At 36.5% G+C, this 24,635-nt stretch overlaps 1 protein-coding gene across 1 annotated transcript in view; it reads left to right on the top strand.

Annotated features, from left to right (window-relative positions):
• Window positions 1-8,171: 8,171 nt before the first annotated feature.
• The window catches only part of LOC136829608 (uncharacterized), a 576,969-nt gene continuing 560,505 nt past the window's right edge, over window positions 8,172-24,635 (top strand). The window contains 1 exon segment of the mRNA XM_067088454.1: window positions 8,172-8,309. The gene's annotated coding sequence lies outside the window, so the exon portion shown is untranslated.

Raw genomic sequence — 24,635 nt, 5'->3', positions numbered from 1 at the left:
GTAACAGAAGGTAAATTACATAGCACCTGTCAAAAGTTCATTTATTCCTTAAATGTTCCGGTGTTCTCACTAAAAGGTTGGCTATTGAAACCTGTAGGGAAGGGGGCTCTTCCTATTGGGAGAGTCTAGCTGAGCAATGAAGACAATGATTGGCGTGTACTACCTGAAGCGTTGGGCAGCTGAAGGGTTATCTCAGGGGCACACCTTGCTGTTCTCCTGGTGGTGGTAGGGAGAAGAAGGGTCTCCTGGGTCACATGCAGTGATGGTTTCCATCAGAGTATGGCGAGGGTCTCCTTGTATCAGATGTCGGTGTCCAGGAATTTTTGTTCTTACAATCTGCTGGCATTGTGGGACACTGCTGTGCTCCCTCATGTAGTGCTGGTAGCTGCTCCTTTGTGTAGGTGGAGAGAGGCGAGTCGTAGTTTTACCAGTGCAGGAATTGCAGCATCCATTCTCAGGGCATAATATTAGGTAAACCACTCCTCTGCTCTTCACTGGATCATTGCTGGTAATGGAGCTGTTTCTCACGAGGTACTGGACAATCTTCTGATCCTTATAGTAGATCATAAGGTTGAATTTTCTGTCTGCATCAGTGGGTTTTACATGGGCACTGGTGATGTTCTTTAGGGCTGCCTTACCTTTCTTATACTTGGTGTTCATGTAGCCCCTGTAAAACAGTCCGATGGGGGACATCGTTTTCATGACAATACCACATGCCGATGGCATTCCCTCATCATCCTGGCAACCAGATGATAAAAGCATCCCGTTATCCACCACGGTTTAGGGGGCATGTTTGAGCTAGTTGGAAATTGTATGCCAGGAAGAACAATGTGACAGGTCATGACAGACGTAGGTAAATGTGGATGCAGATCGGCAGAATAGCCAGTTTTTGTATGGGGTTTGTTGAGCAGCATGTCTTCAGCATGGTTCCCAGACCAACTCTACACATTGTCACCGTCTACGACAAAAATGAACCAGAGGCATGTAGGTGTCACCTTTGAGGAGGAAGCGTTTCTCTGCTTCAAATGTGAAAAATGTGTGGGTGGCACCATTCCCTATTTTTTTGTCCTCTGGTTGCCAGGGTGATGAGAAATGCTGTCAACGTAAATTCGAGTGGATTTACCAGTTTGCCGGAGGAGTGGAGGAACCAGTTACCCTCTGTTATTTCAGAATAGTCTAGTATTACTTGGGTGAACAACGCTCCGCGATTATCAGAACTATCACGGAGAAGAGATTCCTTTAGTGAATGCATGGTGATCGAAGTAAATCGAAGAGACTGATGGTGCATTCTTGACTCATGATTTTGCCTGTGTAAAAACATTCCTCCTGAACACGCCTGCACAGTCACTGACAGTCTTCCACAAAACACTGACAAACAGAAGTAAATTAACAACCATAAATATGCACTCTTTTAAATGTATTCGCCTCTAAAATTCATGTTGCAAAACTTCGGTAAGGCTACTTTTTCTCAAGTTGAACTGCAAGACGGTTCGGATTCGCGCGCATTTACTTTGCTTACTTTTTCTGTAAACATAATTCGTATTGTGAAATAACTATGTTCTCCTGCGTATGCAATACAGTCATTCACACGCGCGTGTACTAAGAGGCAAACAAAAATATGCGTTTATTTCTTGTATAGAACAGGAAATAAACGCATATTTTCGTGTTCCCTTTAGTACGCGCCCGTGTGAATGACTATGCTAATTTTTCTTGAGCAAAATTATTCCCTTTCATTAGAGCCACTTGCCCGGATAAATGATTGAGGGAAATCACCCATGTTCAAGAAAAGTAAAAAGAAAATAAATTCGGGTGGAACGAAAAAGTGGGGCACACCCCATTGTTATTTTGACGGCCACTGAAGACTTTCTTTTAGCACCAATCAAACGGCCTTTGAACTTTTAATTTCATTTGTGCATCCTGCCTGGAAACTTGCAGCACTACAGCAAGCTATGTCGCTGTACATTTCTAGATATGTGATACATTGGTTCCCTGCACTGATATTGGATCTATCTCAACTTGATATTTGTTATTTGATGTTTTAAATATGTTATGCCACTGGTGATCGGTTCTTCCACAGGACACGGACTTTTGAGCACAAGGCTTCTAGATTATTCAGTAATTTTCCTCAAGCTCTAAAAGACTGAAAACTTACTGAGAGAATTAAAAGGGAATTAAAACCAAATATGGTCATAAACAGCTGTGGCACAGAAAAGCAAATCATTCCAGGAAACCGTAAATCGCTCCTGGCAAATAAATGGCTGCAGCCTGATAGGCCGAATGAAGGTTGATAGAAAGGCCTCTGAAATAAACATCAAGATGATGATGAAGATGAAAGCCATGTGGCAACATATAAGAGCTAAACATCATTCGTCTCTTTGTCTCTCAGTGAATGTATGTCACATTTCACATGGACTTTCGAAATTTTAGAGCTAATTTTCTTCAAGGAAAAGTGTTCTAGATTTCCTTTCCATCGTCAGCAGAAGGTTTGGAGTGTAAACTAGTAGCCTTTTTAAAGTGCCTTATTGCCTTGATTTTCCTTATTAATTTTAGCGTCATAAAAATATGTTTAAAGGCCCCATCAAATTGACAGTAATCGTTTATAGTTGCTATAGGGGAAAACCTCCCCTTCCTATGTGTGTATGTTCGTGAGAGGGAGAGGCAGAGAAAGAGAAAGAGAGAATCTCATGAATATTTGTGATGATAGTTCAGTGACATGTATAACGGAGATCTTATCGGTCACATCTGTCAGTATGTTCTCTATTCTTGCCTCTATCCAGTTTAGACTGCTACCAGCTATTGCCAACTGAAGACCAAATGCACAATTCACTGCGTACGTCAACAGACGCATCAGTCAGTTTAAGGTACATGACCAGATTATCTTTTTCCTCTCCTAGAGTTAATCCTTGAGCCCTTTGCAAATGAGGCGACTGTTCTAGTTTTTACAGCACGAGAGAGAGAGAGAGAGAGAGAGAGAGAGAGAGAGAGAGAGAGAGAGAGAGAGTTTCAGTAGAGCTTCACATCCCACTCGTTGACTGTAACCATCGTGGTACCGGGTAAATTAGAAAAGTTGCTAAGGATTCCTTCACAGCCTCTCACTCGATTAGATGGAGTAGGGACCAGGAGAAGGACTGCCAGAGTGAAATTAATCACGACGGAGGTAGACGTTCTTAAAAGGGTTACATGAATGCATATTACGGGACGTTAATTGAATCAAACCTATGTATACATATTGTACATTCATGTATTCACAATAATAGACTCACGCATTCTATTTATACCTTTTTGAACGTACATCATCAACCGCCACGCCCACGGTAGTTGGCGGTTGATTAAACTCAGCCACCTGGAGTCCGCAAAAACCACGACTTTGGCCCTTTATAACTCTGGAAATATTCAACCGACCGGAATGAAACTCTGGCTTTAGAGGTTTGCCACTAAGGTCTCTGATCGTGCCAAATTTCATCGAAATCCGTTCTGCCGTTCCGGAGATCCAGTTATCGATTTTTGGCGTTCAGGGGATGTGGCACGGGGTGGGTGGGTGGGTGGGTGGGTGAGTGAGGGACCTAACATATCTGTGGAGCAATAACGGTAAAAGATACAGCCGTAAAGCTTAGTTTTTCTGAAAGATTGTATTCTGGAGGGCTGCTTTTTGGGGTTTGTTTTTTAAAATAATGAAATTTTAAAGTTACAGTGGGCCATTCGAGTCAGCCACCAAAATTCAAATATCCTGATGCTCAGGTACGGACTGCTCACAGCATTGGAAGAGAGGCCGTTTTCTTAATGGATATATTTTTCGTTGTGGGGTTCCTGAGGTGCTGTTTACAGATAATGGGAGAGAACTTGTGAACAAGACGTTAGGGTGTCTTGCGGATGTAATGGGCATTGGGAAAGTCACTATTATTCCCTATAGACCAGAAGCTAGTGGGCTATTTGAACGGGCAAATAGGAAGGTAATTGAGGCTCTCAGAATTACTGGAGGGGGCAATGATGTAAATTGGGATCACTATATTCCACTGTAAATTGGGATCACTATATTCCACAGGTTCAGCATAGCATCAATTCTGTGGTTAATGATACCATTGGAATGTCTCCCACTGAAGGCCTGTTTGGTTACCCAGCGCGGGGCGCGTTCGATTTATTACCTATTCCATCGGGTGATGATACAGTTAAAATGTTGATCTCTACTGCCAAAGAGAGATATGCGCATCTTGCTAAGAATCTTGAGTTGAAAACTCGGGATATGGTTGACAGGAGCAGTTCAAAGTCAGATAGTGTTAAAGTTGCTGTGAGAGATAGGGTTTTTGTGAAAATAAATGTTAGGAATCAGTTGAATTATAAACTAGGTCCTAAATTTGAGGGTCTTTTCGGGTTGTAGGAGTAGAGAAGGGGAATAGATTTGTTGTTCAGGATGAAAATACAGGAGTGTCTTGGTTGACACATATATCTAAAATTAAAAAGACAGGTTAATGGGACTCTTGTGGGTTAATTCCTACGATGCACTGTTGTTTCTGATTATTTTTTTTCTCTTTTTTTTAATGGGTTTGAAAGGTGTGTGAGTTGTAGTTTTTTTTAACTGGGGATGACGTCTGTCCGTAGAGTTATACAAATCTTTAGTAGTCCGAGTTCAGTATTTTTTTTTTTTTTCTGTTGTTTTTCCCCCTTTTCTGCGTAAGTGCAGCGGTTCGGAGGAGTTTTTGTGTGTGTGTGTGTGTTGCAATAATGTCTGAGAGAGGAAAATTTAGTTAAATTAGGTGCAAAATATACCGTAGAGTTTGATATGTACATGGGTTCTCTTTGTTTGTTTGTTTTTTTTTTCTGTTTCGGGATCTGGTAACTTATAGGTTTCTTTCCTTGGTTTTTTTTTTTTTTTAGATGCTGTAGTTTCGTCTGCTCGTGGCTTTAGGGGTTGTGGCATGGGCTGATTCCGTAGTGAGGCTAGGCCCAGGTGTTATTATAGAAGAGGACTATGATGTGTGTTTGTCGTCTGACGCGGTAACTTTGATTATAGAGTTTGAGGATATTGGTTCGGCAAGGGATGAGCTTGAAGCGTCCCAGAATAAAGTTCAGTCGCTTAGGAATTCATTGGGTGAGATGAATACCAGACAGAATCGGTCTGATCCGTTGCGGGGTTGGTTAACCGAACTTGTCGTTACAGCTGTTAGGGTCCAGGATAAGATTAAGAAGACTTTAACATGGCTTCTAAATTTAGGTTCTTCGACTTCTCAGGTTTCTTCTAGAAGGGGTAAGAGGGCTGCGCCATTGTTAATTGGAGCCATTCTGGTCATAGGAATGCTTGCTAGTATGTCAGTTGCTAATTTGGTGAAAATTGAACCAGGTAATGAGCTAGCCAAGGTAAAATTACGACTCTAGAGATAGCAATTTAGAGACATTAAGGACGTCTTTAAATGGGTTTATTGGTCACAGTTGATAGGATGGGAGGGGGGAGACTTAGATGTTACGATAGTTTTGTCTTCTTGTCAAACTACCTTGCTGAATGTTCAGAAAGAAACGGAATCCGTTTGTCGGAAATTCAAATACAGGTTAAGACAGTGGTTGCCGCTTCTAAGGGGCGAATTTTTGGAGTTATTTTACCTCTCGGGTGTTTAGCATCAACTTTGATAAATGCAGCGTATCTGTACGGTTCACAGGTAATTTTTACTGGGGAGAATTTGTATCGTTATTATGGGATTTTAAAAGTACAAGTTTACTGATAGGGGGTTGCTTGTGAAAATTACAGTTAGTAACTTGAAATCGTTTTATATTTATACCATACGACATTTTCTTAGTGGTTTTAATGGTTCGGTAATAGTATGGGATAGTGAGGAGACTATGTACCTTTTGGGGGACCAGTTTCAATCCTCGGCTGTTAACTATAAGTCAGGATGTGTTCTAGTTCATGATAGATATGTTTATGACAGTAGTATCTTTATTCTCATAAATGCTGACTGGTTAGGATGTGAGATGTTAGTACATAACCAGAGTCCTTCTGACTGTGACTTTCGAACATTCCAACATGAGTACAAGGTGGCCTTTAAATGTTATCACAAGCCAACATTTAAAAAAATTTTTTAAGTGAAACTTAAGTAAGTATCCTTAGTTTAACCAGACCACTGAGCTGATTAACAGCTCTCCTAGGGCTGGCCTGAAGGATTAGACTTATTTTACGTGGCTAAGAACCAATTGGTTACCTAGCAACGGGACTTATAGCATATTGTGGAATCCGAACCACATTATAGCAGGAAATGAATTTCTATCACCAGAAATAAATTGCTCTACTTCTTCATTGGCCGGCCGGAGACTCGAACTCGGGCCTAGCAGAGTGCTAGCCGAGAACTCTATCAACTCTCCCAACGAGGAACTTAAGATAAATATAGAATTGCATTTATATTATGTGATAAAACTGGTTTTGTCACTTTCGATTCTGTTCCCTTGGATTATGACCTGTGTCATCCTTTGCATCCTTGATGTCGGTTTTTGCTCTCTAGCGTCGCATCTCTTCAAAGAGGAAAAGACTCAGCAGTCTAAAAATCGGACTTTCTTCCGCCTTTCTGCGAATGAATGTTGAAATAAGAAACTTGACACTAAGCTTTTGATTTTCTAGTAATGGCTGTTTCCAAATGGTTATTGATTTTGTTTCTTTCTGATTGTTAATAGCATCTCAGTCATCTAAAACTCCCTCTTCATATGAGACGGTATAACGTGAAAAGTCACTAGGTAGCAAGCCTCAGACCTTCTATAAATGATTCTTTATATATATATATATATATATATATATATATATATATATATATATATATATATATATATATATATATATATATATATATATATATATATACATATATATATATATATATGTATATATATACATATGATTATATACAATCACACACAAACATATTTAATATATATATATATAATATATTTTATATATGTTACCGAAGGGGAATTTTTAGTTGATATATATCGTATATCGAACCAGCGACGGACAAGAACTATACAGTGTGTGTGTACATGTATATACACCCCAAACAACACAAATTAACTCTGTATGAAATTCTTTTCACAGAAGATCTTAAAAATATTTGGTTCCTTGAAAACAGAGGAGTCACGCCTTTGAAAGCTGGGAAATAAAGAATCTCCTCTTTTGAACCTTCCGTATTGCTGAAGCCATCTGTGATTTATATGTATATATATATATATATATATATATATATATATATATATATATATATATATATATATATATATAATATATATATATATATATATATATATATATATATAATATATATATATATATATATATATATATATATATATATATATATACACATATACATGTGTGTGTTTATGTGTATGTATTCAGGTAAGCCTTTTTCTCTAATGGGAGTAGGCGAGTAGCCCCAGTTAAAGTCACTGTGATGTTCATCTATTACGTCAGGGTCTGCTGCTTGGTAAGACTAGAATTCGGAAGAGGAAACGAATGAAGAAAGTGTTCTTTCATTATTATTATTATTATATTTCATTAATTATTGAAATTATTTCACAGGAACAAATGGAACAACACAAAGAGGCCATTGACTTGAAATTCAAGCTTCCAAAGAATGTTGGTTTCAGCCTCCCACCGCAGACCCCACACTGCGGTAGTAACTTTTCATGATACAGAGCCAGTGATTTTCCATCGCCCTGGAGGAGACGCGAACCCGCAACATCTGAGCAGTATGTCTCAAACACTCAGTGAGACCTGCGCTTCATCCACAACAATTTCTGTCAAGATAACGCATTGGATAAATCGTTGTATTTAAATCTTGCGAATGCGGTTCGGTGCCTGCTCTAAAGGGATTCTCTTCATTTATTTCACATCCGAGATATCAAGGATTTTAATGAAAAGCATGAAAAAGTTTCATTGACATAAATACCGCATATGAATTTGACGTTTAAATATAGAATTGCCATGTGTGTGTGTGTACTTCAGAAGTGCGTGCGCGCGCGCCTGTACTTTGAAATGACTATAGTAGTAGGGAAGGAAGCAGGTCAGGGGCTGGGATGTCCTTAGTACGGTCAATGAAAAGTCCTGATAAATCGCCGGGTGGCCATACGTCATGTACTCGGACAAGAATGCCCTGAGCGTTGTACGTGAGTGCGTCCGTTAGCGTGTTGTGTCGTCCAGGAGTCGTACTGTGCTCTGCGCTTTTCAGTTGTGTTCACTCTTGTTCCGTAGTGTGTGCGTTCGATTTTTTTTAAAGCTCAGTGAACAGAAATCGAGACATACTGCCGTCTCCTCAAAGTTTCCAGGATAACGGAAGGTGGATGTTGATTTCACTGCAACGTATTTTGCAGTTGTATTTTTTAACTTTATCGTTTGCGACGTTATTCGCTTTTGTTGCGTAGTTTTTGCTACGAAACAGAGTTCTTAAGTCTTAATATAAATGGAGCGTTCCCTGTATTTTAAGTTTTTTTTCTTTATTGTAAGGATACATGGGAATTATGAATATGCAAATTCTTTTAAATCAAGAAAGAGGTTGGCTGAGCACGCTAAAAAGTAATTTTTTCAAAGAATTTAATGGGGATGATTTTAGGTCATTATACCAACATTTTATGCCAAACCGAGTGCTAAGTTTGTATGGTCCTTTCCTAGCCATCTACAAGTAGTCTTGCCAGGTTCATCTCAGAACAGTGGAGTACTCGCTTGCCAGTTCATCATTTGTCCGATATGGAAAGTGAAACATAATATCCGTGCAAGAAAAAGAAATAATATTTATGGATGTGCTGCATGTTATGTATGATTCTAATCGCGAAAAGAAAAATCTGTGATTATTCTGTCCCAAGTCACCTTGAGGTCCATTTCTCGGGTTTTATTTTTAATCTTAGAGGATCTTCCATCTCTCTCTCTCTCTCTCTCTCTCTCTCTCTCTCTCTCTCTCTCTCTCTCTCTCTCTCTCTCTCTCTCTTCAAATCCTCTCTCTCTCTCTCTCTCTCTCTCTCTCTCTCTCTCTCTCTCTCTCTCTCTCTCTTCAAATCCTTTCTTTAGTTGAGTGATGAAAAAATATTTCTTTTTACCATCTCGGCTTTCAAAGTTGCAGTCAGACAACTAACCTACGTTCATCAGACTCGAGTGTTGTTTGATGCTCGTCGCATTCTAAAGGTTTATACGAATCCTACATATTCGATCTCTGCTTACAACCTTCTTAATTTAGGGACTCTACTCTATGGCTTTTCGCATCACACTGTAAACAGTACTACAAGTCCTTTTCACCATCAGCCTCACCATCCTGTGAATATTGTTTTCTATCATATAATTCTCTTCCATTCCCATTTATCTCTTCCCACCAGCCTTTGCAGTGTCTTTGTCTTTTTCCATTTTTCCGGTCTCGCGTTAAAACGAATCCACCCGGTGGGCCCTGTGAGACTCCAGGAATATGACTCACTATTCTGGTCAAGATATTTTATTAGAATATATAGTTCTATAACATAGAAGAGGCTGGTAGGGAATGTAAGCTCTTGTATATTTCGTTTGGTTTTTTCATCAATGTCATCATTAAAATATTTTTACATTCCTCCTTTATGAGAATCATACTATAATTGTTTAGTCTTGACAGCATTCCTACATCCAAGGATTGTACAGCCATTTATATTGGGATTTTGAAAGAATGTTTTATACCAATTCTCTCAGTTCATCTGCGGTAATTGTCATGTTTATAGTTTTATCCTTTTTACTCAGTTACATAGCGTACTTTTAATATGAAAAATACATAGGCAAGGTTTTAGTCATACAACGTATTATAGTTACATAGCAAATCTGATTTTTTTATCGTTATTATTTGTGTATAGTTAGGGAGAAAAGATACCAAAGATTTGCCTCAAAAGACGACACGGAAATAACGTTGTAGCATCGCTTGATTTTTGCGATACTTGCGCCTTTCAAGAGTCCAAAAATGAATTGCTTTGATCATTTTTATTGCTTCACTTTCATTTTTCAAATCGTCTTGTTAGCATTTCGAGAGCTTCCGTTTAATTTTTTATTACGTTTTATTAACTTGTTTATTCAGAATTTTTTTTTTTTTTTTTAATTTACATGAAACTTTCGTAGTCTTCTTGGATATTTAATCTTTAGAATTCTGTGCAGATTTGATTTAATTTTTCATTTCTTTGGTGTCTCCTCGCTGAAATATTTTGGCTTCTAGGAATGATGGAAGAGGTGTTATTTTCTGAACACGTTCATACATATTTATGATGGTCAGATAATTTGGAAACATTTTACTGTCGTCGTCATCGTGCTTCTGATCTTTACTGTTTAAAGAATTTGTGACTCATTTCATTGTTATAAAGTGGAGCGGGATTGTTCCTCGATTTTTATCGCCATGTTTGTTATTATGATGTTGCTGTTGTTTCATCCCTTTCATTCACCTCCCCATATTTTCGAGACTGGATTTCAAAAGGAATAATGCTCATTACGTACTCTACTTGAAGGAGCAGCTGGGAGTAAAGTTGGAACCTGCTGATGCTGTTGCCTCTCTCTCTCTCTCTCTCTCTCTCTCTCTCTCTCTCTCTCTCTCTCTCTCTCTCTCTCTCTCTCTCTCTCTAATTATGCTGCTTTCTCTCTTTGCTCCTGAAAATCTTTCACATTCTTATGAGAACATCAGATGCATTAAAACCGAGCAGTTTACAAAATGATGTCTCCACTTGAACAACACACACACACACATATACACACACATATATATATATATATATATATATATATATATATATATATATATATATATATATATATATATATATATATATATATATATAAATGTATACAGACACACACACACACACATATATATATATATATAAATGTATACAGACACACATATATAGTATATATAGTACGTGTGTGTATGTATAAGTATATAGGTATTTTTTCTTTTCTTTTTTTTCTGCAAGAGAGAACAGCTCGGAAAGTTTCGTGTTTGCCATTCGATGACTCATCACATATTCCGGAACCTATTAAGGTATTTAAATACAGAAGCCATTAGACTCTTAACGAGATTGGGTTCTTCTAAGAAGAGAAAATTCCCAGAACGGAACAGCCTAAGCGGCCAGAAGTCACGTCCTGTTTGCTTTACTGTTGAAGATATTGCTCCTCCCAAAACCTCCTGGCGTGCGTTGGCGGTTGGTTGGGATCGCGAAAGGATGGTACTTGTAAGGCGCCATTTATCAGCTTCATTCCAGTCTTGTTGCTTGAGGCCCTTTGTGCTGTCTGCTTGCTGATTCTTCTCTGACAGCCGCGAGGCAGTGCATCGTTCGGCACACCATCGATAACTCTAATTCATCATTAGGAAATGGATGTCTTTACGTCAGTCTTCATATTACCGAAATATACGAATACCAAAATTAAAACCTACTCTAACCCAACCACATCAGAGAGAGAGGTTTCTTCCACCTTGGCCCGTAGTAGTATATGGATCCGTTTGATATATGGGAAATTCGTTGAAATTAAATGAAAAAAGTTAGATTTTCATTAAATGGCTAAGATTTTATGGAGAACTTTTAAAGTAAGAGTCTAGGGAAGGAGTTTAGAGAGGGCCTCATTAAAGGTAGCCGGATCATTTGCGGTAAAAGGAAACTTTGTCAGTTATGGGACAAGTTGACACAACATGAGAATTTTAAATTCATGTGGCTACGTGAAAGAACTATTTTTGTAATTAAGAGCGTGCAAACTTTTGTACGAAAGACGTTAGGTCTAGAACTTAAGAATATATCTTATTAAAATTCCTACCTGTGAAAATAAGTGAGAAAGTAACAACAATTACATAGCTAGTCAAGACACACGTAAACAACTGGAAGTGAATAGAGGGAACATTTATTGCACGGAAATTGGTCTCAGAATGTTGATCTTATGTCTGAGAGAGAGAGAGAGAGAGAGAGAGAGAGAGAGAGAGAGAGAGAGAGAGAGAGAACTAGCTCCTGGTTCCGGCTGAGTGGTTTGTTGAAAGTAGACTATATCGAGACCTGGGTTTACAAAAAGAAAAAGAAAAAAAAACCTGTATTCCATCTTGGAGAAAAGCTGGTGACGTTTCCTCTGCAAGCGGCAGACGTTCCTTTTGTGTATTTCTTTTCTTTTACCGCGTGTGCACATGTTGGTACGTCGGCGAATGTGTCCATGTATTTTTCTATCCGCTGAGAATCGGTTGAATAAACTGCAAGTTTTGATTAAAAAGTCGTATTCTTAGTTAAGTATTAAATATGTCATTTGGTAAATTATTTCGGGTGTGTTACAAATTTACTTTTTATCAGGAATGAGTCTTTGAACTTCTTTCATTACCTTGCCGCCGCTCAGTAGCCTATATTAACAGTATATCCACATCTATATATCTGTAAGTTTACGCGAAAGCACATTTTGTTTATCATCATATACAGCTGAGGCGGATGTGGAATTTAGAAAATGCAGGTCGGTATGATTATACAAAAGCTTAATGCAAAAGTCTGAACTAAAGAGATTACGTAAAGTCACTTTGGTGGGAGGGTGCAACTCTTAAGAACACAAACAGAAATAAGGAAAAGAGCGGATTCTAATCATTCAGAAAAAAACTGATACGGCTCTGGAATGAAATGCAGCAGTAAGCTCACACAGACAATTCAAGCCGTCAGCATTTGGAGAATGAGACACGTGTGCTTTCATTAAGAGCTTTATAGCGACGAGGTAAAATCTAGAAATAAATTCAAAAAGATGAGCCAAAACCGGAAGTCTTCTGAATGCTACTAAATTATCAGGTGCGACGATGATAGACCAACAGTGCTCCTAAAGGAGAGAGATTAATCATTATTTAAAGAAAAAAAATTTCCATAATTTTCTTCTTTTTATTTATTCTCATTCGTATTGCACAGTAGTGCACTGAAACCATGCTAGGGCTGCATAAAGAGTCTCAGAAGACCATCGGCCTCGTCACGGACTTGGAAACCAATTTTGCAAGCAACCTAGACGTATGACGAAGACTTAGGCGTTGTCAAATTTGAGTGCTGCAAGAATAACAGTCGGATCTTACGTTAGGATATACGAATTCATCGAGAAAAACAATTGTAGAGAAAATTAGATGTTATTTTTTTCAATGATGTTCTTCAGTTTATTCGGTGGTACATATTTTGAATTTTATCAAACCATTTTATCCCAACTTCTGCTAATATTTTCGTGCATAGCCTACTCTTAGAGGACGAGTATTTGTTTTTCTACCCTGCTGACCGATCTCTGATAAACGTTAGCTTTTATAGAGCAAAGAGAAAATAGTATTGGTTATAAATTTTTTCGAAAATTTTCACCTAAATATCAAAATTAGCAGGCACAAAGGTAGCATTAAGTTGCCATATCTGGAAGGCGCAGCGGATACGTGGTTAACGAGTTTAACAGATTAAACGTGACTAAAATTACCAGAGAGTTTCCACTGGTTATGAAATCATTTCGAAATTCTTATACGAACATCTTATTCTGCGGTCAGAAGCTTGTTCTCTCAAGATCGAGGAGTTTTTAGAACTTCATTTTCGTAATTTGCAGGACATCCAGTCCTGTGACTAATTCTCCGATGAGACTCTACTGTAACATTAATTCAGCGTTTAGTGAGACTCGCGTAATTTCTGGGATTACAGCTAAAAAGTGAACATATAGACTACTGAAGATTGTATTGAAGAGGGAGTGAATCATTTTATTTGAACGTGGAGCCGTCGGTCTACAGATCCCTGATGTCGATGAAATTTATAAATCTAATAGCAAGCTCTCTCTGTTTTATAGCTATTAGCGTAGCAGCCACTTGCGTTTATAATAGATCACTAATTTATAAAAATGAGTCTGAGACAAGGTTGTGCCATTTCTCTGAGGCAGTTTAATACCTGGGGACGGAGTGATACGGAATTCAGAGACAAGACTGTAGGTGCAAGGTGCAAAAGTTGTAATATCAGAAAATAGGCTGTGAATAAAATGTGGAATGGTTGATGTTTGAAAATGATAGTGGACTGATAAGGAAGATTACAGGAAATCTGTAGAGTCTAGTGGAAAAGTTTGAAAGTGCTGACAAGACGAGAAAATTGAGAACAAGTGTGTGACTAAAAGTAGGATATGAAGATACCTGGGAAGACAAAGATGGCAGAATGAATGTTAATACGAATGGTGACGAAAACTGGGAATAAATTAATGACGGGCCAACTCTCTTTCATGGAAATAAAATGCAAAAGTTACATACCAGAATAAAAATAGTTGAAGATGCTGAGATGAAATGTTTCAGCTGTACATGTGGCGTAATAATTAAAACTTTAAGGGGAAAGAATGGATCAGTTTTTTTTAACTGGACTGGCCATGTGGTGAGAATGGAGAATGGTAGATGGTTGAAATACTATATAGTTCAGAAGTATTAAGAAGGAGGGAGAAGAAGAAGAACTAGAGTGTATCGGCTAGATGATATGAAAGAGGTATCTAAACGGAAAAGTCTCAATATCAAGGAAACAAGAAATAAATGCGAGAGAGAGGTGAATGGCGGTGTGTCCAAGTGTCTCTTTTTACATGCAATTATTCGCTAATGTTCTGGAAGTCTTCTGCGCGCGGTTTCTCCAACACTCAGGAGTCAGAGAATGAATGCGGCAATGACTGTTGCGTCGTTTTTCTGTAGAGGTACTTTTGGGGAAATTACTTATGCTGACAAAAAAAAAGGCACGCATATATATGTTTATATACATATATATGTATTTAAATTTGTGTATATATTTGTATTTTTACACACGCGCACACACACACACACACACACATACACACACACACACACACACATATATATATATATATATATATATATATATATATATATATATATATATATATATATATATATATATATATATCTCAAATAAGCAAAAGTAGGTCGAACACAAACACTTTTTATAAATTTTGTTAACGAATTTTTTTTCTCAGTAAGAATTTTTCAAGCGCATCGAACCGTCAGAGGTCAAAGGTAACGAATGTTTATGTGCTAGGCGTAAAAAAATGATTTTTGTGTGATTGTGTATGCTCCAGTTTTTCTCGTTTTTATTGGTCTGTTTTCATCTTTTAGAATTTCAAGGCTTTAGTATTTTGGTAAAATGAACTTCCTTGTGGATGCAAACTAAACTGGACTTCTAGAATTTTGTTTCTACGGTACTAAGGCTCATGAATTTACTCCTAATTCTATGGGTTTCCTAACTTCATTACGCATTGCCCCTTACACCTGAATACAGGGTTGTTGCATGCGCTCATGCCATCTTTTTTTTCTGTGCCCCTACTTGCAAACTAGTAACAGACCTCAGTGGTCTGATGTGAGCGGTAATGAGTCAAAATGATAGCCGAGAAGACTGCAGAATAGTCAAAGTTATTATTATTATTATTATTATTATTATTATTAATTTGCAGAAATTCCTTAACCAACTGTTATAGGAGACATGGCTCCTTTGTGTGTACGAATTTTTAGCCATCATTGTGCAGTCGCTGTGTCAAATGACTGTACGGAAATAAACAAGTAAAAGTGTTCATTTTCTCACAAGGAAGACGCACAACAAGTACATCAAGAACATTAGCATTAGCCGAGGAAACATGCTCTTATATTTCCTCTCATCTGTAGGTGAATTCTTCAAGTCAATTACTCCTGCTCGGAAACGCTTTCGGCCAAGCGAGTAGCTAAATCAAAATATTCTGAACAGAATCAAAACAAAGCAATCCAATTAGCCTAAAGGACAGAGAGGCTCTTTCCACTCCTACACCCGTCAACAACAGTCCTGGAAACGTCTTTTATGGATGAAGATCCTTGAGGACAGGCCACGCTTCTCTCTCTCTCTCTCTCTCTCTCTCTCTCTAAAAAATAAAATATATATCAAATGTTTAGCCAATTTCTTGTACTGGCGATTTTCATAAACCTCTCTCTCTCTCTCTCTCTCTCTCTCTCTCTCTGTGTTCATTCCTTGGCAATCCAGACCATTTAAAGCTAGCATGTCACCTTCTAAAATTTGGTCATGGTTAATTATTTGAAATTTGACCACGTTATAAAATATGCTCTTCGTTGTCGAACTTAAATCTTTCCGAGTCATCGATGTTTGATGGAAAAATTACTTTTCGCTTGTGTGTCGTCTTTTGTCGTGAAATTGCTTCATTGTTGTTTTCTTGATGGAAATATTTCTCGTTTTAAAATCATTTGAACATTTTGGATTTTTTATTCTTCCTCAGTTTAACATCAATGATTATTGAAATTATTGAAGTGATTTTAAATTTTTATACTACGTTGATGTGCTGTTATTATTCACACAGTGTTTCATATGCTTTCTTGTTTTATTTTTTTATTTTTCCACTTTGCGTTTGCTACTTATTTGTTAGAGCAGTATAATTTATCTTCTGTTGTTCCACTTTGCGAACAGTACAATTATATTTGTCTCTTGAAGGATAGATAGATAGGTAAATACAAAGAAGGATATGCTGTTGTATAATTACTATATGTTTTGGTATATTACTGAGTTCCGACGTGGCTGTGATTTTCACTCAAACTATTTTTCATGATTTCTTGTCTGACGAAACTCATTAGTGTATACTAAGTTAAGGCAAAGCCTGGCGTCTCTTGGAAGTTTTCACCGAAATTCGCTTCCACTGCTGATGAGGGAAATATCAACTTCAGAGAAGACTCGGGAGGCTGTGCCTCTGATGAAGCTACAGTATAAGGATAAAATATATTTTTCGGGCCGAAATCGAATAAGTGTTAACCTCACTTTTAACACCCCATGTACAAGAAGTCGTTTCTGGTGCTTGCAGCAGCCCTTCAGGTTAGCAGTGGGTCACAATGAGAGATTCTAGGCGTCACCAGAGTCAATGTAATTGCAGCAAGGGCTGACCTTGGCCAGTGTTCTGGGACATCAATCGGTAAAGAGATTTGGAAAAGTAGTTCATGGGAGTTGTGATCAGCATTGACACGGATTGGCTTGTGTTCGTTCCGTACTTCGTCATGGCCCTCCTGTTTTTTTTTTTTTTTTTATCTGACTTTTTTTTTATATTTTGAAAAGCGTAACCTTTTCTCATACTCTGACATTTTGTTCTCATATCATCATTTTTTCCCTCACTCTCCTCTTTTTAGTACATATTCAAAGGAACCATTTCTTTTAGTTTTCCAAGTTACCATTTTCCTTTTTTCTCAGCTTTTTTCTGTTGTTGCCAGTAACAGATTTTACGTCGGTGCTTCTATTTGTGTTGTTGCAAGAGGCCGGTTTTTACATTTGATGTGTTCTTTGTAGAGTTGCAAATTAGCATTTTTTTCCTGTTATGTTCCATAAAACCATATTTTATTTTTCATTCTTTTTATAGTGTATTAAGTTACCATTTTTCGTATTTTCTTCTCTTCCTTGTAGTATTTTTCAGGTTATTTTATTACCTTTTTCCTTTTTTTATCCCTCGTTACCATTATCCTTTTATTATTCTCGTCTTTGCGGCGTTCGAAGTTATCATTTTTCATACTTGTCATACCTTTCTTTTTTCATTAATTCCTGTTACTACTGCAAGTTCAGATTCCCTTTTCAATTCTTTCGTCATTCATTCTCTCATTACTAGTGCTCAGTCCTTCATTTCTCCTGTTCTATCTTTTTCTTCGTAGTGTTCAACTTGTTCACTTCCCTTTTTTCACTCTTTGGTTTTGTAGTGTTCCTTATTACAATTTTAGGTGTTTTTATCTTCCGTTTATTGTCAAAATTGCCATTTTCCTTTTATTTTATTTTCTTCATTCTAATGTTTCAAGTTACCTTTTTCTATTTTTTCCTCCTCTTGCAGTGTTCAAGTTTACCATTTGCCTTTTTGTACCTTCTTTCTAGAGTTCAAAAATACCGTTTTCACCTTTTTATCCTGTTCATTAGACTATTCAGTTGCTATTTTCCCCTTTTGTTAATCTCTTCTTAAAGGTGTTCCACGTTACCATTCATTTTATAGTTCCAAGTTACCTTTTATCCATTTTATGTTTTTGCCTCGTTGTAACTAATTTATATTTTTCATTCCCTTTTTATTTAGTGTTTCATATTACAATTTTATTTTTTCATTCTTTTCTTTGTGATGCATCAAGTCACCATTTCCTTTTCTCTTATTCTCTGTCTTATACTTTTCTAAGTTTCCGTTATCCCTCTTTCATTTTCTTTCTTGGACTGTTCCAAGTAACTACTTTTTGTTTTTTTTATTTTCTTCCCGTAATTATTTCAAGTTACCATTTTTATTTTTTGTTCTCTTTCGTCGACTACTAAAGGTGACTTTTTCTTTATCTTCCTTTTACTTAGCCTAGTGACCATTTTCCTTGTAGTCTTCCAAGTCACTATTTGCTTTAGCGGTTATGTTAACTTTTTCATATCTATTCTATTTTTGGTATAGTTAAAAAACCATTTCTGGTTTCATTCTTTCCTTTGTAATGTTGAATGTTATAATTTTCAAATTTAACGATTTGCCGTTTGCCTTTTTTTATCTTCTTACTTGTTCTTAGAGTTACCATTCTCCCCGTTTGGCATTCTCTTTGTATTGTTCCAGGTTATCATCTTACTTTCCCGTTCTCGTATTTGTAGTCTTCCAGGTAATCATTGTCCTTATTTTCTTATTTTCTCCCTTGCAGTGTTCCAAGTCACGTTTTTCCCTGTCCTTGCATCGTCCTGAAATACCGTATTCCTTCTCGTATTAACTTCTTTGTGGTGTTATAAGTTACCTCTTTTTTGTGTTCTCTTTTGTGTGATGTTCCAATTTTCCATTTTCCATTGTTATTCTCTTCTTTGTAGTTTTCTCATGTACCAGCTTTCTTTTTTATTCTCTGTGTTCTCAGCAGTTTCCTTTTTATTCGCTTCTTTGTAGTTTTCTAAACTTCCTTTTTCCATTTTTTTCTATTCTCCTTCTTGTGGTGTTCTAAGTTAGCATTTCCCTTTCTTATACTCTTAATAGTGTTTCAATCCCGCAGGGGAGGGGGAGGGGTAATGCCGTCAGTTCATCTCACATGGTGAACTGTAGGCATTACTTAAGATTCTTTGCAGCGTCCCTTCAGCCCCTAGCTGCTACCCTTTTCATTCCTTTTACCATACGTCCGTTCATATTTTCTTTCTTTAACATACTCTCCACCATCTCCTAACAATTGTTTCAGCATTGTTTTCAGCGCTGAATGACCTCACAGGTCGCAGCGCTTGGCCTTTGGCCTACTGTATATTTTATATTCCAACACTGTTCCAATATAAACATTTTTTGTTTAGTACATGTTCTGTTTTCTTTTGAGTTGTCATTTTCCTTATTTAATCTCTTTTTTTTTAGACTGTTCTCATCTACCATTTTTCCTCTTTTATTTTTCTTGTTGAAATCCTCGTTTTTAGTTTGTTACCTTTTCTTGTTTCTTTTCTTTTCTTTGTATATTTGAGAAAAACTCCATTTAATTTGCTTCTTTGAAGTATTGCGTTCTTTATAATCTTTTTAGGCTTCCAGGTTACCATTTTCTTTTTTATTCACGTTCTTTTAGTTGTTCCAAGTTACCATTTTCCTCTTGATTCTCTTTTTCTAGCGTTTTGTGTTACAATTTCCTGTTTCTTTAATATTTCTTTTTAGTTGTCCAAATTACCGTTTTTTTTTATTTTCTTCTTTCTAATGTTCCAGGTTGCCATTTTCCTTTTCATATTCTTCTCCGTGTTGTTTTTCAGGTTACCTTTGTTTTTTTTACCTGTCATTATCTTATTTGGAGTGTTCCAAGCTAACCTTTTTATCTTTGTTTCCTCTTTATGATGTTTTATGAATGTAAATGCAACTTTCCAATGTCCTCTTTGGTATTCTCATCTGACTTTTCTTTTTTTTTTGTATTCTCGATATATTAGCATTCTAAATTGCCGATTTCTTTATTATTCTCTTTTTTGCATTGTTGTAAATTATAATTTTCGTTTTTTTTCTTATTTGTATTATTCTAAGTTAGAATTTGACATAAAATTTCCTTTTAATGTCCTCTTCGTATAGTTGCATATAAACTCTGTATTCTCTTTTTACGATATTGCAAGTTACAATTTTTCTCTTTATTCCTTTCCTAGCGTTCAAAGTTACTATTTTCCATTTTTGGTTTCTTTGTAGTTTTCCAAATTATCATTTTCGTTTTTCATTTTCTTTGTATGTTTTAAATTAAACATATCCTCTGTACTCCTATTTGAACCTTTCCATTTTACCATTTACTGTATGTTTTATTTTCTTCCTTTTAATACACCAAAGTACTGTTTTCCATTTTTCATTCGCTCTTTAGGGTTCCTAGTTACCATTTTCTTATTTTTATTCTCTTCCGTTTAGTATTCAAAGTTGATATATTCTTTTTACATATTGCCATTGTCTCGTGTTTATCATCTTCTCAGGGATGTTTCAAGTTGTATTTTTCCTTTTTATTTTACTTTTTCGTTCTGTTTCATTCTCATCTTCTGTGTTTCAAGATTGCATTTCCATTTTTTTGTAATCTTCTTTACAGTGTTTTATGTAACCAGTTGTTACTTTCCATTCCCTTATTTTTAGTGCTCCAAGTTACTATATTCCCTCTGCAATTCTTGTTCATGTAGTAGGCCTAGTTACCTTTCATTTCTTTTTATTCTCTTCCTCTTAGTATTCCACGTTACTATTTCATTTCTCTTTTATTCTCTTTCTTGTCCCGTTCGAAGTGGGCATTGCAACTTCTCATGACTCTCTTAGTTGTATCCTTGCAAGTCACCGCAGGTTTTCGTGGTCCAAGTGACTATTATCGTCTTTTGTTCTCGAATTAGAAATATTACGTGTAACAACTTTTCAATCTTCATTTCGCAACAACGTTTCAGTCCTCATTTTCTATTTTGTAATGTAATAAGTTATAATTTTCCTTTTTTTAATTCCCATCCTTGGGCCATTCCTCATTATCATTTTACCTTTTTGCGCTCTTGCTAGTTTTAGGTTTCTGAAAAGAAAACTATTTGTGCCGGCTTTATCTGTTTGTCCGCACTTTTTTCCATCCGCTCTCAGGTCTTAAAAACGACTGAGGCTAGAGGCTGCAAATTATGTTGACCATCCAACGTCCAATCATCAAACACACCAAATTGCAGCTCTCTAGCCTCAGTAGCTTTTATTTTATTTAGGGTTAAAGTTAGCCATAATCGTGCTTCAGGCAACGCAACAACACAGGCCAGCACTGCCGCCTGAGATTTTCATGGGCCGCGGCTCGTACAGCATTATTCCGAGACCACCTAAAGATAGATCTATTTTCGGTAGCCTTGGTTATGCGCTGTACAGAAAACTCGATTGCGCCAAAGGAACTTCGGCACACTTTTTATTTTTGTTATTTTCCCCTTTTAAAATCTTTTATTTTTTTACTGTTCCATGTTTATATCTAGCTTTTTTTGTTCTCTTCCTTGTAGTTTTCATAGTTACCATTTTCCTTTGTTTTTATTCCCTTCGCTCTAGGATTGAAAGTTACCATTTCCTATTTTTAGTCTCTTTCTGGTAATGTTCCAAGTTACCATTATCCTTTTTTCCTCTTCCTTCTCATGTTCAAAGTTATCATTTCCTTTTGAATTCTGTCCCTATGAATGTCCCAAGTTAACATTTTATGGTGTCTTTCTCTTCTTTTCAGTACAGCAAGTTATCATTTTCCACATTTCTCCTTTTATTGCTCCACGTTACCATATTCCTTTTTTAAGAAAATTTCTTCCTTGGACTGTTGCTAGTGAACATTTTCATGATTGATTTTCATCAGTGCAGTTTTCTAAGTCACCATTTTCTTTCTTTTATTCTCGTTATAGTATCACTAACTGCCATTTTCTTTTTGCCACTTTTTTTTTTTGTTGTGACCAAAGTTATCATTTTCCAATATTTTAATTTTACTTTAAGTACTACAAATTATTCTCTTTGCCGTGTTCCATGTTACCATTTTCCCTTATTTATTCTCTTCTATGCATAGTTGTAGCCTATCAGTGTCACTCTTTCTTTCCATATTTTGGGTGAGTTTTCATTTTTTATACTCATCACTTTGTTATTCTGTAGATGATCATTTTCCTTTTTAAATATATTAGTAATGTTCCAAATCATTATTTTCTCATTTTATCCTTTCATTTTCTTATTCTAAAGTAACCATTTTTTTATTTGCTTTTTTTTTTGTAGTCTTCCACGTTATCAAATGTAATAATTTTTCTTGTCGTTAGCTTACTCTTTTACTTTAAAGGTAATAATAATAATAATAATAATAATAATAATAATAATAATAATAATAATAATAATAATAATAATAATGTGAACGAGAAGTTTGTAAGAAGTGTGAAAGTTCAAGTAGACCTGCTGAACATATATACAAATTTATGATCGCAAACATATGATAATAATAATAATAATAATAATAATAATAATAATAATAATAATAATAATAATAATAATAATAATAATAATAATAATAATGTGAACGAGAAGTTTGTAAGAAGTGTGAAAGTTCAAGTAGACCTGCTGAACATATATACAAATTTATGATCGCAAACATATAATAATAATAATAATAATAATAATAATAATAATAATAATAATAATAATAATAATAATAATAATCGAAAATGTAAGACGACAGCCAAAAGGATGATGACAAGAGAATCCGGTGGCCACGATATTCGTACAATGAGAATGGAGATGCCAACAGTATAGAGAATCTATGAGCACCAATTATCGTCCTGACTATTCGCTATTAATAGCTCGAAACCGACAGTAATAAGATCTTGAGAGAACGACTGACGTACGGCGCTCTTCTGAATCTCTGCCCGAGCAGCTCACCTCCAGATACTTAACGATGTTTCCTTGATACGCTCTAATAACCTTTCGAATAATTAGACCTGCATTCCGAATGCCTTGAGTGTTTTTTATCCCACATACTACCGAGAAATATATAAACTGAAGTCATTTCTATTTATCCTTTGATCTTGCTCGTGCTTTTCTCTGCCTTTTTAATTTGGGAGAAGATACAGAATGTGGATAAATAAGGGAAACAGAGCAATTAAGTAATGTGTCCTAGAGATGTAACAGGTCTCTCTAGGTGTTTTTTGAAGTTTATAGCTTTAGTATTGTTCTTTTTGTAGCTAGGAATCTCAGAGAGAGAGAGAGAGAGAGAGAGAGAGAGAGAGAGAGAGAGAGAGAGAGAGAGAGAGAGAGAGAATTTTGCCTTTGATTTTATGATTTTAAGATAAATCTAAATAAACTAAGCCATGTTTTTGTGGGTATATAATTTATGGTAATTTCATATATATATATATATATATATATATATATATATATATATATATATATATATATATATATATATATATATATATATATATATATATATATATATATATATATATATATATATATATATTGGTGGGCTTCACAGACGTATGGATAAAGTTAACTAGCAAAAGAGAGGACTCGTACATGAGCGCTGTGAGTGCGCTGTTTACAAAAAATGGAATCCTTAACGGAACTCAAAATTAAATATGGCAGATGGTTAGGGGTGGGGCCACGTGGCCTGGAATTGAATATTCCGGGTCGGAATTTACTATTCTCTTAACTTGAGAGCGAAATTTAGTTGATTCCTGTATACTTCCGTACTTTACCTATCAATCAAGCAGAGAGAGAGAGAGAGAGAGAGAGAGAGAGAGAGAGAGAGAGAGAGAGAGAGAGAGAGAGAGAATAAATCCAGCTAGACGAAAAATTGCTGGAGTCAGGCCTTAGTTGGTCACCTACACAGTGTGCCTATCTAGGAATTCGGGACTTTCAAATTGTCCTTATCACGTGGACGAAGGATTAAGGGCACTATTTCTTTTAACTCCTCAGCTGGGTTCACTCCGTAGCTTACCTGTTCTTGAACATGTGCAGCTAACATGCGGTAGCACCAAAATCTTGTGGAATGGTTAATACACTCTCTCTTCTCGTGACTACGTGGTCTATCAATACCTAAAACTGATTTGCAGTCACTTTTCACACCTGCCATAAACCTAAACAAAATATATCGGCACTTGTACTTACACTGTGGAACTGGCTCTTCTCATGTGCTTAAAAGGTGGGTATGCTACTGGGGTCGTCTCTACTCTTGCAATCAGCTTTAGCAATCACTGTTCAGCCGATCATTGCAATTGCAACACTAGATCTGGCATCGGTCGCCAACTGCTATGTCTCCACCTTAGATACTCACTGGGATTCTGGGTGGCAACGGATGATCACAGGAAGTTCTTTATATTACCAGGGAACCTACCATGTTTTGACTAAAATTTGACTGGTTAAGGCAGATCCATAGAAGATTTAATCAAAAAGAAAATACTGGCTTAGGGCCTTCTTCATGCGAGGAAAGATTACTTAAAACACAAAGGGGTTCTCTTAATTATATTTACATAACACACACAGATCAAATGAATGAGGAATTACGGGGCAGGTAATAACAAGGTCTTGCTAAATGAGTGGATCCTACACAGGATAAATATTCTACGCTGATGTCTTCATGAAACGAACATTGCACATGGGCAGAGTAGGGCCACTGCACATGGGAGAGAGCTGAAGAGTTGGCTCCACAGCCAAGGCCAATCTGCAATGAGATTCAAGATGGTTACTTGCATGAAACAATGACGCACTCAAGGGAGCT

Source organism: Macrobrachium rosenbergii, chromosome 44, assembly GCF_040412425.1.
Source record: "Macrobrachium rosenbergii isolate ZJJX-2024 chromosome 44, ASM4041242v1, whole genome shotgun sequence".
NCBI lineage: Eukaryota > Metazoa > Arthropoda > Malacostraca > Decapoda > Palaemonidae > Macrobrachium > Macrobrachium rosenbergii.
The sequence above is the reverse complement of the archived record's forward strand: the minus strand, read 5'-3'. Positions and strand labels throughout refer to the sequence as shown.